The 12,365-nt window shown below is 50.8% G+C and overlaps 1 long non-coding RNA gene across 1 annotated transcript; it reads left to right on the top strand.

Annotated features, from left to right (window-relative positions):
• The first annotated feature begins 10,756 nt into the window (after nt 1–10,756).
• Nucleotides 10,757–11,616, top strand: LOC135314214 (uncharacterized). Its single transcript, XR_010373660.1, has 2 exons — nt 10,757–10,893; nt 11,367–11,616. It is a non-coding gene; the product is annotated as an uncharacterized LOC135314214 (long non-coding RNA).
• Nucleotides 11,617–12,365: the final 749 nt, after the last annotated feature.

Below are 12,365 nucleotides of genomic sequence, written 5' to 3'. Positions count from 1 at the left end.
GGGGGCGGCTGAGGGGGCTGGGGGGGTTTAGCCTGGAGAAGGGGGGGCTGAGGGGAGCCCTTCTCGCTCTCTGCAGCTGCCTGAGAGGGGCTGGAGTGAGGGGGGGGGTTGGTCTCTGCTCCCAAGTCACCAGTGACAGGACAAGAGGGAACGGCCTCAAGCTGCACCAGGGGAGGTTTAGGTTGGACATTAGGAAGAATCTCTTCACCAAAAAGGTTGTCGAGCTTTGGCACAGGCTGCCCAGGGAGGTGGGGGAGTCCCCATCCCTGGGGGTATTTAAAAGACATGTAGACGTGGTGCTTAGGGACATGGTTCAGCGGTGGCTTTGGCAGTGCTGGGTTAATGGTTGGACTCAATGATCTTAAAGGTCTTTTTTAACCTAAATGGTTCTATGATTGTAAGTAACTAATATTCTTGCAACTTGATGCGACTTTGGCATTTCATACACAGTTTTCACAACGACTTACAGGTGATGCGTTTCTTCAGCAGCAGGCAGCAGTTACTACGTTTCCAAAGACGGTGTCTCAATCTATAGATGTACGGATATAAATAATACTTCTTGCTATATAAAAGCTATTAGTCAGTGTCACATGCAACGTTACGCAGAAAGTCACCGGTTGAACCCAGTGAATGTTTTTCAGTCACCCAAAATGTGTTGCGGGTTGCCCAGCCGTGGGGTTGTACCTAATAAGGCATCGCACCCCCTTGCAGCGGTGGCGTTGTGTAAAACCCTACGTACACCCACCCCGTCCTCAGCCCTGAGGCTCCCTGCACTGTCCACTCTCTCTCCTCCTTATTTTGGACTGTGATCTTAAGGAATATCTGTAGACGCTGCTTAGTAGTGATCATAGAGCACCTTCAAGTAGCAGAGAAGGGGGTGAGTTGACCAGAACATTTTTGGAAGTGGCCGTCAGCTGGATGAAACTACCACGGGCAGAGAAGGGTTCTCCACTTTGGTGCCTTCAAATGGGGCTGTATGTGCCGTTCTGAAAGGATCTGACCACCCGGTGCAACACAGTGTAGGGAACCTACTGGACAACACGACGCTGTAACTGGGGGGAATTGAAGGAGGTGTCACATTCAGGAGGTCGGATGGGAAACCCACCTGCCCTTGCGGCCCCAGGCTCCGCGGAGGGAGGTGGGAGCGAGGTAGCAGCCCCAGCTGCAACGACTGACACTGAACCAGTCCACCTCATTTTTGAAACAACTACTGTTATTGTACTGTTTTGTTGCAAGTGCCAGGATCTATTTCATGAATAACGTATATGAAGACTGTAGAGCCAGAAGCTTCCTCAACAGAGACAGACTGGATCATCTTTAGCAGGCTAGTAGGACCCATTTTGACTTACACCACCCTGAGAACAAGCAGGGCCATCTCCAGAGATCCAATTCCCCTTCCATAAGAAGGGGAATATTGCTGCCTTGCGATATTATCCACACGCAGAACTTCTCCACGTGGAGCGAGCTGAGGATGGGTCTAGTGCGGCAGAGCCGTCTCCCTTTGATATGACGATGAAGTCTTCTTACGGGCCTTGAGCAACCCCATCAACATCTGCTCTCAGCTCCGCAGCCGTATGGCCAGTGTCCCTGTGCATTGCACGGTCAGCGGTGTGCACAGAGCCTCTCCCTCTGCCTATGGGCAGTATATATGTACTCTAGGTAGTATATGTGGAGATACTATAGTATCTTTAGGCCATGCCCTGTTTTAAGGGTACTTGAGGCAACCAAGGACGCCCTGCAGCCCTCTTGCCGGGCAGAAGCACTGTCAGATCAGCGCCTTTGCAGGGAAGCTCTTAAAAGGGGAACCGAACATGTTGTGCCGAACATGTTTTGTTTTACATTAGGCTTATGATTTTAGGTCTAATGTTTGGTTTGGAAGCTCAAAGCTGTGCTCGAGCCCACAGCTGCCAGCTCTAAAGCAGGCAGTGGTGTAATAGTCATTTAATTCCTCTGTACTGTAATCTGACGGTGGGATGTGCTCCCAAGCTGCTTTTAGGTCTGACTGGGGAACGAAATCAATCACAGAATGCACATTACAAGAAAAGTGCTGTTGGTGTCAATTACCTAAGCTCTGCAAACGTAACTCTTCTAATTTCCTGTTAAATCAGTAATGTTACCAATCTCAGTCTATTATTTTAATTAGGACTGTGACTGCAGTTGCTAGGAGCCGAGCGAGCGCAGACAAATGCGAATGTGTAATTAGTCCCACAAACGAGTGGCAAGTTGAATGTGTCAACATCATGGATAGTTACAACATGGGGTGCAGCAGGAGGCCAAGTGATTTGGGCCAGATTCTGATCTCACTGGCCTCGGCGCCAGCCCAGGCGACTCCGCCGAGGTCAGAATTACCCCAGACGTGGGCTGGGGTTAGGGAATCTGGATCTGGCCCCTGGTCATCACAGTTTCTTGGAGCTTCACCCTGGGTTATTTTTAAAATGCCTGATGTCCCATCTTGTTTGATTAATTTTTTTGCTTTTTGCTGTAAAGCCTCCTCAGAGCCAATTATCCTGCAGCGAACGCTGCAGTCAGGTTAGCTGAATGTGGGTGTTCCCAGCGCCAGTCGGCACTGGATTCCAGCCCTCCCCGGGGACCGGAGCTCCTGGGGAGGGTATGGAAGTGCTTGGCTCCCTCCTCTCCCTTCCTAGCTGTGAAAGAAACCCCTCAGCTTCTGTCACATCTGACTGCCTCATGCATCCCAAGAACATCCTGCGCAAAGGAGGCAGGCGTACCGACAGCAGAGCAGCATTAGCTACCAACCTCGCCGAAAAAAAAATAAGCCAAGGACAGAGTCCCTCGCTAAATATAGAGCTGAACTGGGAGAGAAAGCAGCGTGGCAACGCAGCTCCATCAAAATGAAGAATGAAAATCTTAAGCCGCCGCTGGTTGATGACCCCAGGCTGCTCTCAGCGAGCACCGTATGCCCGAAGGTCCAGCCTGCCTCCGGAACATAGCGCAGCGTGGCACAGGAGGGAGAGCGCTGCTTTTATTAGCACTTGGCTATCGGTCAGCGGTCCACGCTCCACAAATAAACGAATGGGCTGGGTGCGTGTCACCCCAGTTCACGTGCGACAGAAATAACGCTGGACTGGAACCAGAGTTAACACAGCTGAGATTTGGGATGCAGCTCATTTTGAGAGAGGGAGGATGGCAGAGCCTGGTTAGGCTACACCTGCCGTTGGAGGCAAACCTGATTTACAGCTCAATCCATCTTCTACACTCTAATTTCCCTGCTTTAGTAGGTCACTCTCCCACTCCACTTCACAAGGTACTTCTTTTGGAACAGACAGGCTCGGAGAAAGTCAAGGGTTTAATGGATATTAGATGGACTGATTCAGTCACCTTTCCAAGGCAATAATATTGCAGAAACAGCGTGATAAGAGCGGGGAGTACCTTGAGGTTTTGGTGTGAAGGGTATTCATAGCGGGCCTGAGGACCATATAGTGATAGTGTGGCAACGTGACCATTGCGACGCTGTAGGTCCCGGTACGCCTCATTGGGGACTGGCTATGGCTTCACGCTCTTACTCGTGGGTTGGTTGGGTTGGGTTGGGTTTTTTCCTCTTCTCTTGTGACTTTTAAGCCGAGGTCAGGCACCGTTACCGGATGCATTAATCTCTGAGCCCGGTTCCTCAGTGACGGAGCCTCTGCCATTGCCTTGCAACAGCCGCTGTGATTTTGCAGAGGCTGCCTTACCCGAGCCGTTGTTTTCTTCCCACTTACTTTCCTTTAGTCCTACAGGAAATCATTTTAACCAAAACCACACTGCATATGCGATATATATAATAATAATCCGTTGTTACTGTCACCGACGGGTTTGCAGACCTCAGCCCTAGCCCCGAGCACGCGTGTCCTTGTGACGGAAAAGCCCGCGGTCCGCCGCCTGAGGAGGGAGCGGAGGAAGGAGCCCAGGGGCTGGGCAGAGCTCCCCGCTGCCTACGCACACCACGAGACGCCTGCTTTGTGCAGAAGGCCCTTGTCTGTAGAGAATCGCCGTCCCCACGCCCTGCTGGCCTGAACGCGGCGCGGAGGCCGCGGGAGCTGCAGCTGAGGGCGTGCTGCGGCGCGGCGCGCGTGCTCCAGCGATCCTTCCCCCCGGCTTTCCGCAGCAGGGGGGGTGTAACGCAGCTGTACCGTCACACTCCGGGCCGGCCGGGCAGGTTCCCTGAACCGCACGCAGCCCTCTGAGGTGAACAACGGTTACCCCGTGATTAAAGTCTGCGTGATGTCATGTATGCATAAAGACATCCATAGCCGTAAGATTGTGCAACTAGCTTGTAATGTGCATGTTAATAAGGCTATTAAGGTTTACAAATATTCTGCTCTTCCTTACAGTTTATAATTTAATTAATTGCCAGTTAATTGTCTTATTTTTCCCCTGTGATTGATGTCACTGAGTGGGATTAGGCAGCATCAGATGACAGAGGAAGGAGGAATGAATGCAGCGTCCTATGATGGTGTGAGTGGAGATGTTTTTATGGACAAATCCGTTCCGACATGGATGAATACCTCACTGAGATATCACAGGGTATCAGCTCAATACATATTGTAATGGGATCATTAGCGGAGGTACCAGCTGTGTGAGGTTTGTATTCACAAGCCACGAGTAAGTAACGGGGAAATATTGGCTCCTTGGAAATGTTTGCCAAGCGTAAATCTTTCCCTTTTTACATAGCTGGTGCTCTGTTTACATAAAATGGGAAAATATTCTCTGAGTCTCTAAGGGGGACTGCTCCAGCTACCCCTGAGGTCAGGCAGGGCCGGGGAGCCTTTGGCTCCTGCGGTGGAGGAAGGGAACCTGAACATAGCCCTGTTTGGCAATATTATTCCATGAGGAAAACGTAGAGAGGAGGGTCTTCCATCAGTGCGCCTGAGCCGGGCAGTAGCTCCATCCCTAAAACAAGAGGCGTCTTCATTTCTAAGCAGGGAAGGTGGGATGCCTGAGCGGGCGCTGGATCTTCTTCTCTCCCAGGAGCAGGATTTTGCGTCTGTTGCCGGGCTTGTTCGCACCCTGCCCACCCCCAAATGCACGTTTGATTGACTGGTCTGTGCTTCAAAGGCTTCCAGACGTGCCGGGAGCATCGCTCCTTCAGGTGCCGTTCCCCGTGTGGCCTGGCGCAACTCGTAACGCGTCAGCCGAGCGGGTCGCTGAGCCCGCTCTGCAGGGCATAAACCTGGCGATGCCGCAGAAGCTGCTTCAGAGATTTTGCTTTCCCTGAGTCATTCTGGGTGACCAAAGGCAACTGGCTCTGGATGGGAAAGGCATGCCTTTAACTCCCAAAGCCTGCAGTGGTGCCAAGCAAGGATGTCCAGGGTAAATGAAAACCCAGTCTTAATGTGACTTTTGACCGGACTTTGCATTTCTGCAGGATAAACCTGGAGCAATTCCAGGGGCTTTGGTGCGAGCGGGATCAGACTGTGCAGCTGGGCTGGACAGCAAATGACCTGTACGTTCCCGTCTGGGCGGGTGCGCGACGTATTTGAACCCCTGCATAAATCGGCACGAACTAACTAGGCTATTTCTGAGGCTGTAATCTGAACAAAGAGTCAGCCAAACCGCATCTGTCTCTTTTAATTCATGCCTTCCATTTTGGGGACTTAGCCTTCAGGAACAGCTATCGGTGATTACATAAAAGAGATTAGCTAACATTTCTGCATAAATCAAGGCCAGCGCAAGATGTTTCCTACGTGCGTTGCGAAACCCGGGGCTCGTGAGGACAAGTTCCTCCTCAGGGAGCGAGGCTCCCCTCGCCCAGTGCCGCAGGCGGCGCGGGAGCGCGGTGGGGCCGAGGACGAAACCTTCCTGCTTCTCCAAATGGCCTTTCAGTAGCAAAGGAAAAAACCTCTCGAAGAAAACATGTGCATGGTGGGGAATGGTCTGCGCCGGGTTTGTCCGGGGTAGTTTTTTTTTCTTCACGAGAGCGGATTTTCTAGCCAAGATACATGGTGGAAACAATGAAAGAAAGGAAGGGGCAGAAAAAGCCTTGTTGTAAACCAGATTTCCATGTGTGAATGCAAATCAGTCTCGCTGTTAAAGGAAAAGCCAAACCAGAATGTGTTACATTTACTCTTCTAGCGCAGTTGCTAACAAAATATCTTGATGTGACCGCTGTTGGATGACTCAACAAATCTTCTCCTTTGTTTCCTTTTTCATTTCGAGGCAATTTCATCATTTTTGCTCTGTTTGTTGCTCTGTTAACATGAAGGGTGAGGTTGTCCCAGGGTCAGCGAGTTGGAATTTCCCTTCCAGTGTTGTCTTACTGCTCCTCTCCTGTTTTTTTCTGTCCTGTTTTTTTTTTTTTTGCTGCAGGTCAGAGCAGATCTATAACGAGGTGGAGTGCGAAGGCTCTCCCATTCGATCTGCCCTGGGTCGTGCCAGTCCCTGCACGTGGCTCGGCGTTGTCCTTCCACCCCATCACCAATATGTCTGCAGCCCAGCTTCCCCAAGGAGTTTTTGAGCCAAAAATACCAGAAGCAGTCTCGAGTTTTTGATTCCTTCATTTTTGAGGAACTGAGCTCGAGACACTGCAGCTGAGTTTCAGCGCTGCTGAGCACTCGCCGCTTCTTGAAATCAGGCCTAGATTAGCTCTTAATGGCGTTTTATCGCTTCGAGTAGCATTGTGCTTCAAACCAGAGCGAGACCTGGGGGACGCCGAAGAAAGGGAGATTTACACTCCTCTCTTTCCAGGTGGGAAACTGAAGTAAAGTGCACTTTAAGGTCTGCCATTTAAATGCACGCTGGCTCCTCATGAAGAGGGCATTTAGTAATTATTAAGAAAAAAGCACAAGGGCACCCATTTCCTATTGAAATGTGCAGGAAATACATGCCCGGGAATAGACCTGAACGCGAAGCTGGTTGCCTTTCCTCATCCTTTGATCTCTACCGTCTCTCAAAATCTGGCCTCCCGGTGATATGCCCGAGGATGCACGAAATCAAGTGCTGGGTCTCCATCTCCGCCGCTTGTGCACCTCTGCGCTGCGGTTCACAACGCAGATACGTTCCTCCTCGGGTCTAGTCTTGGCTAACAGCAATGATCAAGGCTCCCCCCAGAAATAAGGACACTGGGCAGGCATTCACAGGGTGGAGGGGAAGGAGGGGTCCCTGGGAAGCCTCCGAATGACGCGGCGGCGGGCGATCGCCCCGCACGGACGCCCTCCCCGTTGCTTCCCATCCAGGTTGCAGCTGCGTCTGGCCCTCGATTCTCCCCAGATGTGTGACGAATTTAAAGATCTCTCCCAGTCCTTGACCTGCACTGAGGGCCGCAGAGCTCGTCATTTCTGAAATAACACCCATAGAGAATCTGAGACCTTTCCATGCTAGAGATACCGCAGGGAGGAGAGTGCCTGCAGACACCAACCGCCTCTGTAGCGAAGGGGAATCTGAAGTTTCCCCTCTGCTTTTTCGTGCATAACAGCATCTGGATGCCTCATTTCCATCTTCACAGCTCCCGTAATTTACATAATGAACATTTGCAAAGCCTGAGATCTGGGTTCACTTTGTATCGCATTTACTGTAGGTGACCTTCAATGCATCATCGGAAAAGTTTCCCAGGCAATTTTCCCAAAGGGTATGAATGTGAAACATAAGACTGTCAGGAAAGGAGAAAAGGGAATAAAATCAGATTTCTGAGTTATCCATCATTCAAATTTATATTTTCTCTTCTACAGCAGGGCAAAGATATTTGGGTTGAAAAAAAAAAAAGGGAGTTTTGGCTTTAAGAACTTGCTTCTTTAAAGCAAGTGTTGGTGTAAGGTCCCCCAGTGAAGTAACTTTAATAGGGTTTGCCTTCCTAGATCTGCAGAAAGGATATTTCCATAATGCATTTGAAGAAATCTTAAGTAGAGGGGAAAAAAAGCAATCAGAGAGTCAGTTGTATTTGCATTCCTCCGTAAGAAATGGCTGTAAAATGGGCGTATCCATTTTGGTCCCCTGATCGGGTGACGAACCCGACAAAGTCTGGTGGCAGGTAATTGGCAATCTAGGCAGAGATTCACGACCCAGGAGGAGCCCTGACCTGGAGGGACAGGAACGGGACGTGAGGGTGAGAACAAGCAGCTGACGCTACTCCTGCCTCCGCTGGAGGTGCCAGGTGCGGCTCTGATCGCTCCTGAGAGGGCTGCAGCAACCGCAAGGAGATAAACCAGGAACTGGGCTGCTTTTGCTTCTGACCCCCGTCCTCAACGACCTTTGCAGCCCCCTTGCGAGAGCCAGCGTTGCTCCTCTGACAGCGTCCTCGGAAAATCATCGCTAATACCGGAGTTTGTATTATCCTGACGCGGGGCAGCAGGAGGGAACCTTCTGCAGGTGTTGGCTGGCTTCTGGATAAGCTCAACCTGGGGACAATCTCTCCTCTGGGCAGTGCCTGTGAGTTTACTTTTATTCTCTTTTCTCTTGCTGCTCGGGCTATCAAGGTGGTCGTTGCTCGCTGAAGCAACGGAGGAGGCTTTGAAAGAAGAGCTGTGTTTTGTAACCGGCTCAGGACTTCTGTTGTTATAGAAAATGAATTGAAAGCTGAAATACAGAGGCTTGTTCTGGTGATGAAGAAAGGCTCTTATGTCAGCTGTCGTAAGACTCTTCAGATAAAAATGCATCTTAAACCCGTCACGATAGGATGCTGGAAATGCTTGAGGTGGATAAACCTGACGCCGTTCCCATTGCTGTAGGCCGAGCGTGTACGAAGCATTGCTCTAAGCAAGAAGCTTGAGAGGGAACGAAAGCTTTTTAGAGTCCTTTTGTTCTTTTAAAATAGTGCCCCGTGCGCCCTCCTTTCAGGGCAGATCTGCGTATTTGCACGGTCAGGTAATTACGGGACTGGTATTAGCTTCTGCCTTCCCAACTCTTGTGTGTTGCGAGAGGGTTATCCACGTGTCCTGCGCGTATCGTTGATGCCGCCATTGCAGGGGCAACGTACGGGTGAAAACTACAACCTGGGTGAACCCTGTTTTGTCCAGATTTGTCAAGAAATTCTCAAGAAATTCTCAAGAAGCCAGCTTGTTTGCTTTAGCGTGGTCTGGCTCCGGGGCTCTGGCCATTAGCTGGGTCTACAGGTAAATGTATAGTTTAAGTGCTCAGAATATAGGCCGCATGTTGCAACCTTTCCACCTTAGGACCAAAAAGGAAAGGGAGGGGGGGTTGGAGGGAGAAGAGGAGCATCCCTGTCCTCGGGGCCCCGCCAGGGACCTCCTGCCCTCGGTGGCCGCTGCGTCGCACGGTGTCTGCTGGGTGAGGGATGGCGTTATCCTGAGCCAAACGGGGGCTCTCTGCAGCTCCCCCGGCCGCCATCCGTCGCGGTTCGGGGCTGCCGGACCTTCCGCTTGGGTTGGGAGGGTCTGTGCTTTTAGTCCTCAAACCTCCCCGGATGGTGGGCGCTGGAGGAGCGCCGCGCTGAAGCCGTGAACAAATGGTTAACGTCGCTGCATGGCAGCCGGAGAAGCTGTTCCTCGGGCCCAGGAATGCTTCCTCCTTTCATCCTGCCTCTTTTTCTTCTTTTTCTTCTTTTTTTTCTTTTTTTCTTTTTTTTTTTTTTTACGGTACCATATAGTGTTTAATAATTCAATATATACATAATCCAAAATAAACACACTAATTAACCTTTGTTTTGAGAAATTTAATTAGTTAATGCTTAGTCTCTGTTCGGATTCCAAACAGTTTGGAGCGGGAAAGGTGCCATGGGGAAAGCATGGCAAAATATGTTTAATGCTGAGCACCTTCAAATATTTAAGCAGTAACGTGGGCTGGACCAATTAAAAAAAAAATGTTATTATACAAGCACGTACACGCTAAAATACCTTCCTGCACTGTTCCCAAACGCCAGCCTTGCTGCGGAACGGTAAGATACACCCGCACGTAAAGCCACCGTATGGAGGAGGGGGCGCGGCGGCTGAGGAGCGATTGTGGTGCTCGCCAGGAGCCCCCAGAGCGTCCTGCTGGGGCTCGGGGGACAGGAGGGGTCAGGGGGGCACCGAGACTGCCCGCCCTGGACGGGTGACGCTGGAGGGCAAATCCCGCTCTATGTCCCAAATAAACGATGAGTTTTCTGAAAGGCCTGAATCTGTGCTCTGACTCACTGCTACTAGTCATCTACAGCCCAAACGCCTTCAAAATATATTACTGTAGGATAATAATTTTACCCAAATACTCAGGCTTTAATATTCTTCCCCAGCTGAACTGTAAATAAAATTATTTCCTAAGAGCACTTATTTGAGCTTGATTATTAAATACATTGCCAAAATCTGGTCGGTTAATATACTGCCTGCTACTTGAGCTGAAGTATCTAAAAGACAAAGAACGAAGTAAACGAAAAGGAAATCAACATTTTGCTAAATTGCATGTTTTTAAAAATCCTATAATTGAGGCTGCTACTTCATTTCCATTTGTAAAACAGATTGAGTTCCCCTTCCATCTACTAATGGGTCTGGTTTATCTCTGATACTAATGGCAGCGTTAGCGCGGTTCGAGCGGGCTGCTGGTGACGGGACCTCGGGTACGCAAAGCCGAACCGCTCCTGCTGAGCTCCGGGGTGTCGTTGCGGAGCGACACTTGGCACCCAGCTCCGCTGAACCTCAAGCCCTTGGACTTTTTTCCTATGGCTCCAAAGTCTGGGTCAATCAACCAAGATAAACTTGTTCATTCGCTGTCGGGATTATGTGCCTCGGGTCTGGCTTGCGAAGCAGTGGGAAGGTTCAGGTGATAATAAAGCAACAGCAGCCAGTCTGGGTGTTTAATTAAACTCGTCTGCGCTCTTTTTGACCTAGTGACTGGGCTGGAAATGTCACCAGAACAAAGGTTGCTCAGGAGGTTTGCACGCGGGCCTTTCCGCTGTGCAGGGCTTTGGGAAGTTCTGCAGCCTCTCGTCTTTTTTCACGTTGTCATCGGGAAGGGAACTGTGCTCTGAAGGTCTGGGGGGGAAAGAAAACAAGGGGGATTTTAGATTAATGAGCCTTTTCTTGGAACCTGCTCTAGCAAATCTGTGCACAGCCCTGAATTTAGCAATTCTGGGCCTGGGTCTGGTGAGAACATGCTGCTTTCAACCCACCCAGAGCTCAGCTCCTCGTTAGCAGCCACTCAAGAGCTCGAGTAGACGCTTTTATTTTGCGTTTTATTGCTGGGGTGGGGAGGAAAAGCAGCTTTTCAGAGGATTGTACCCAGGAATGGAGACCCCTCCCTCTCCCCAGCCCCACGGTCTCTGCAGCCGGGACCCTCGTTCCGGTACCCGCATGCAGAGGTCTGTGATAAAAGCCTCCGCGGTGCGCTTCAGCCTCTAACACCGCTTCGGTATCGCGGAAGCAAACTGAGGCTTCGTCCTTTGCCTTCCGTTGTTTCATTTTACATTTACAGAGAATTTATTTTATTTATTTATTTATTTTAAGGCACTCTTGAAAGCAATCCCTGGGGTTCCCAGGGAGCTCGGTGTGGCAGAGGGAGCCCCGGTTACAGAGCGGCCTTTGTGGAGCAGGTCCGTGGGCTCTCCGCCACCGGCGCCGCGGGGGAGCCTTGTAATAATGACACCGGCATCGACCAGATGTCTTCTGGAGGATTTGGTTTCAGGACGCAGGGCTGCTAGTTCAGGAGGACGTGTGTGTGGGGTTTCTGCTCTAATATACATGATTTGTTTAAAAAGTTTGCAGGTGTTAGAATTTTTATTGAAGTCGGGGAGCTGAGAAATTATATCCAGTCGGTGAGGTAATGCTTGCTCCGCTCAGACTGGGAGTGGGGACAACACACAATCTGCATTAAATAAAGGGCAGCTGTGTTGCCAGCACAACTTTATCCATATGAAAACGAACCTGAGCCACACCAAGTCAGGCCTCCCTTCCTGCAAACGCCCGAAGAGAACAAGAAAATCCGCCGATTGCTCGGTGCTTTCCTCCAAAAGCTGGCGGGGGCTTGCAAGGCAGACCCTCCCCGCGGTGGTGGGAGCCCCCGTCCTGCTGGCATCGCCCCTGGGCTGCACCCTGACAGCTGGGGGGCAGGCGGGGGGGGCCGGGGGTGCTGCTGCGGCGGCGGAGCCATCCCTGCAGCTTCGGCGGAGCGGGAGCAGCTGCCTCCTCTGTCATCGCCCGGGTAATGCCTGTGACGTGTGGTCCCGGAGGGACCCAGGTAGGGACGGGTCCTCGCTTCTGCTCCAGCTGCAGGCTTTCGCTCTGCTAAGCCAGAGAAAAAGGAGAGCACACACCAGCAGTTGTTCCCATGGGGCTGTTCAAGGGTTTTGGGGGTGTTTTTTTTTCCCCTCTTTCTTTGGGCTCAGCTTTGGTACTTGCTGAAGCCCCAACAGAGATTTGAGATTTTTTGAAAAATTTTCATTATTTTTTTTAACATAGACAGGTTGTGATGTCAGGATATGAGGTTGAAAGGGCAGCTCTGAGTCA

The sequence above is a fragment of the Phalacrocorax carbo genome, chromosome 7 (assembly GCF_963921805.1).
Source record: "Phalacrocorax carbo chromosome 7, bPhaCar2.1, whole genome shotgun sequence".
Classification (NCBI taxonomy): domain Eukaryota; kingdom Metazoa; phylum Chordata; class Aves; order Suliformes; family Phalacrocoracidae; genus Phalacrocorax; species Phalacrocorax carbo.
The sequence above is the reverse complement of the archived record's forward strand: the minus strand, read 5'-3'. Positions and strand labels throughout refer to the sequence as shown.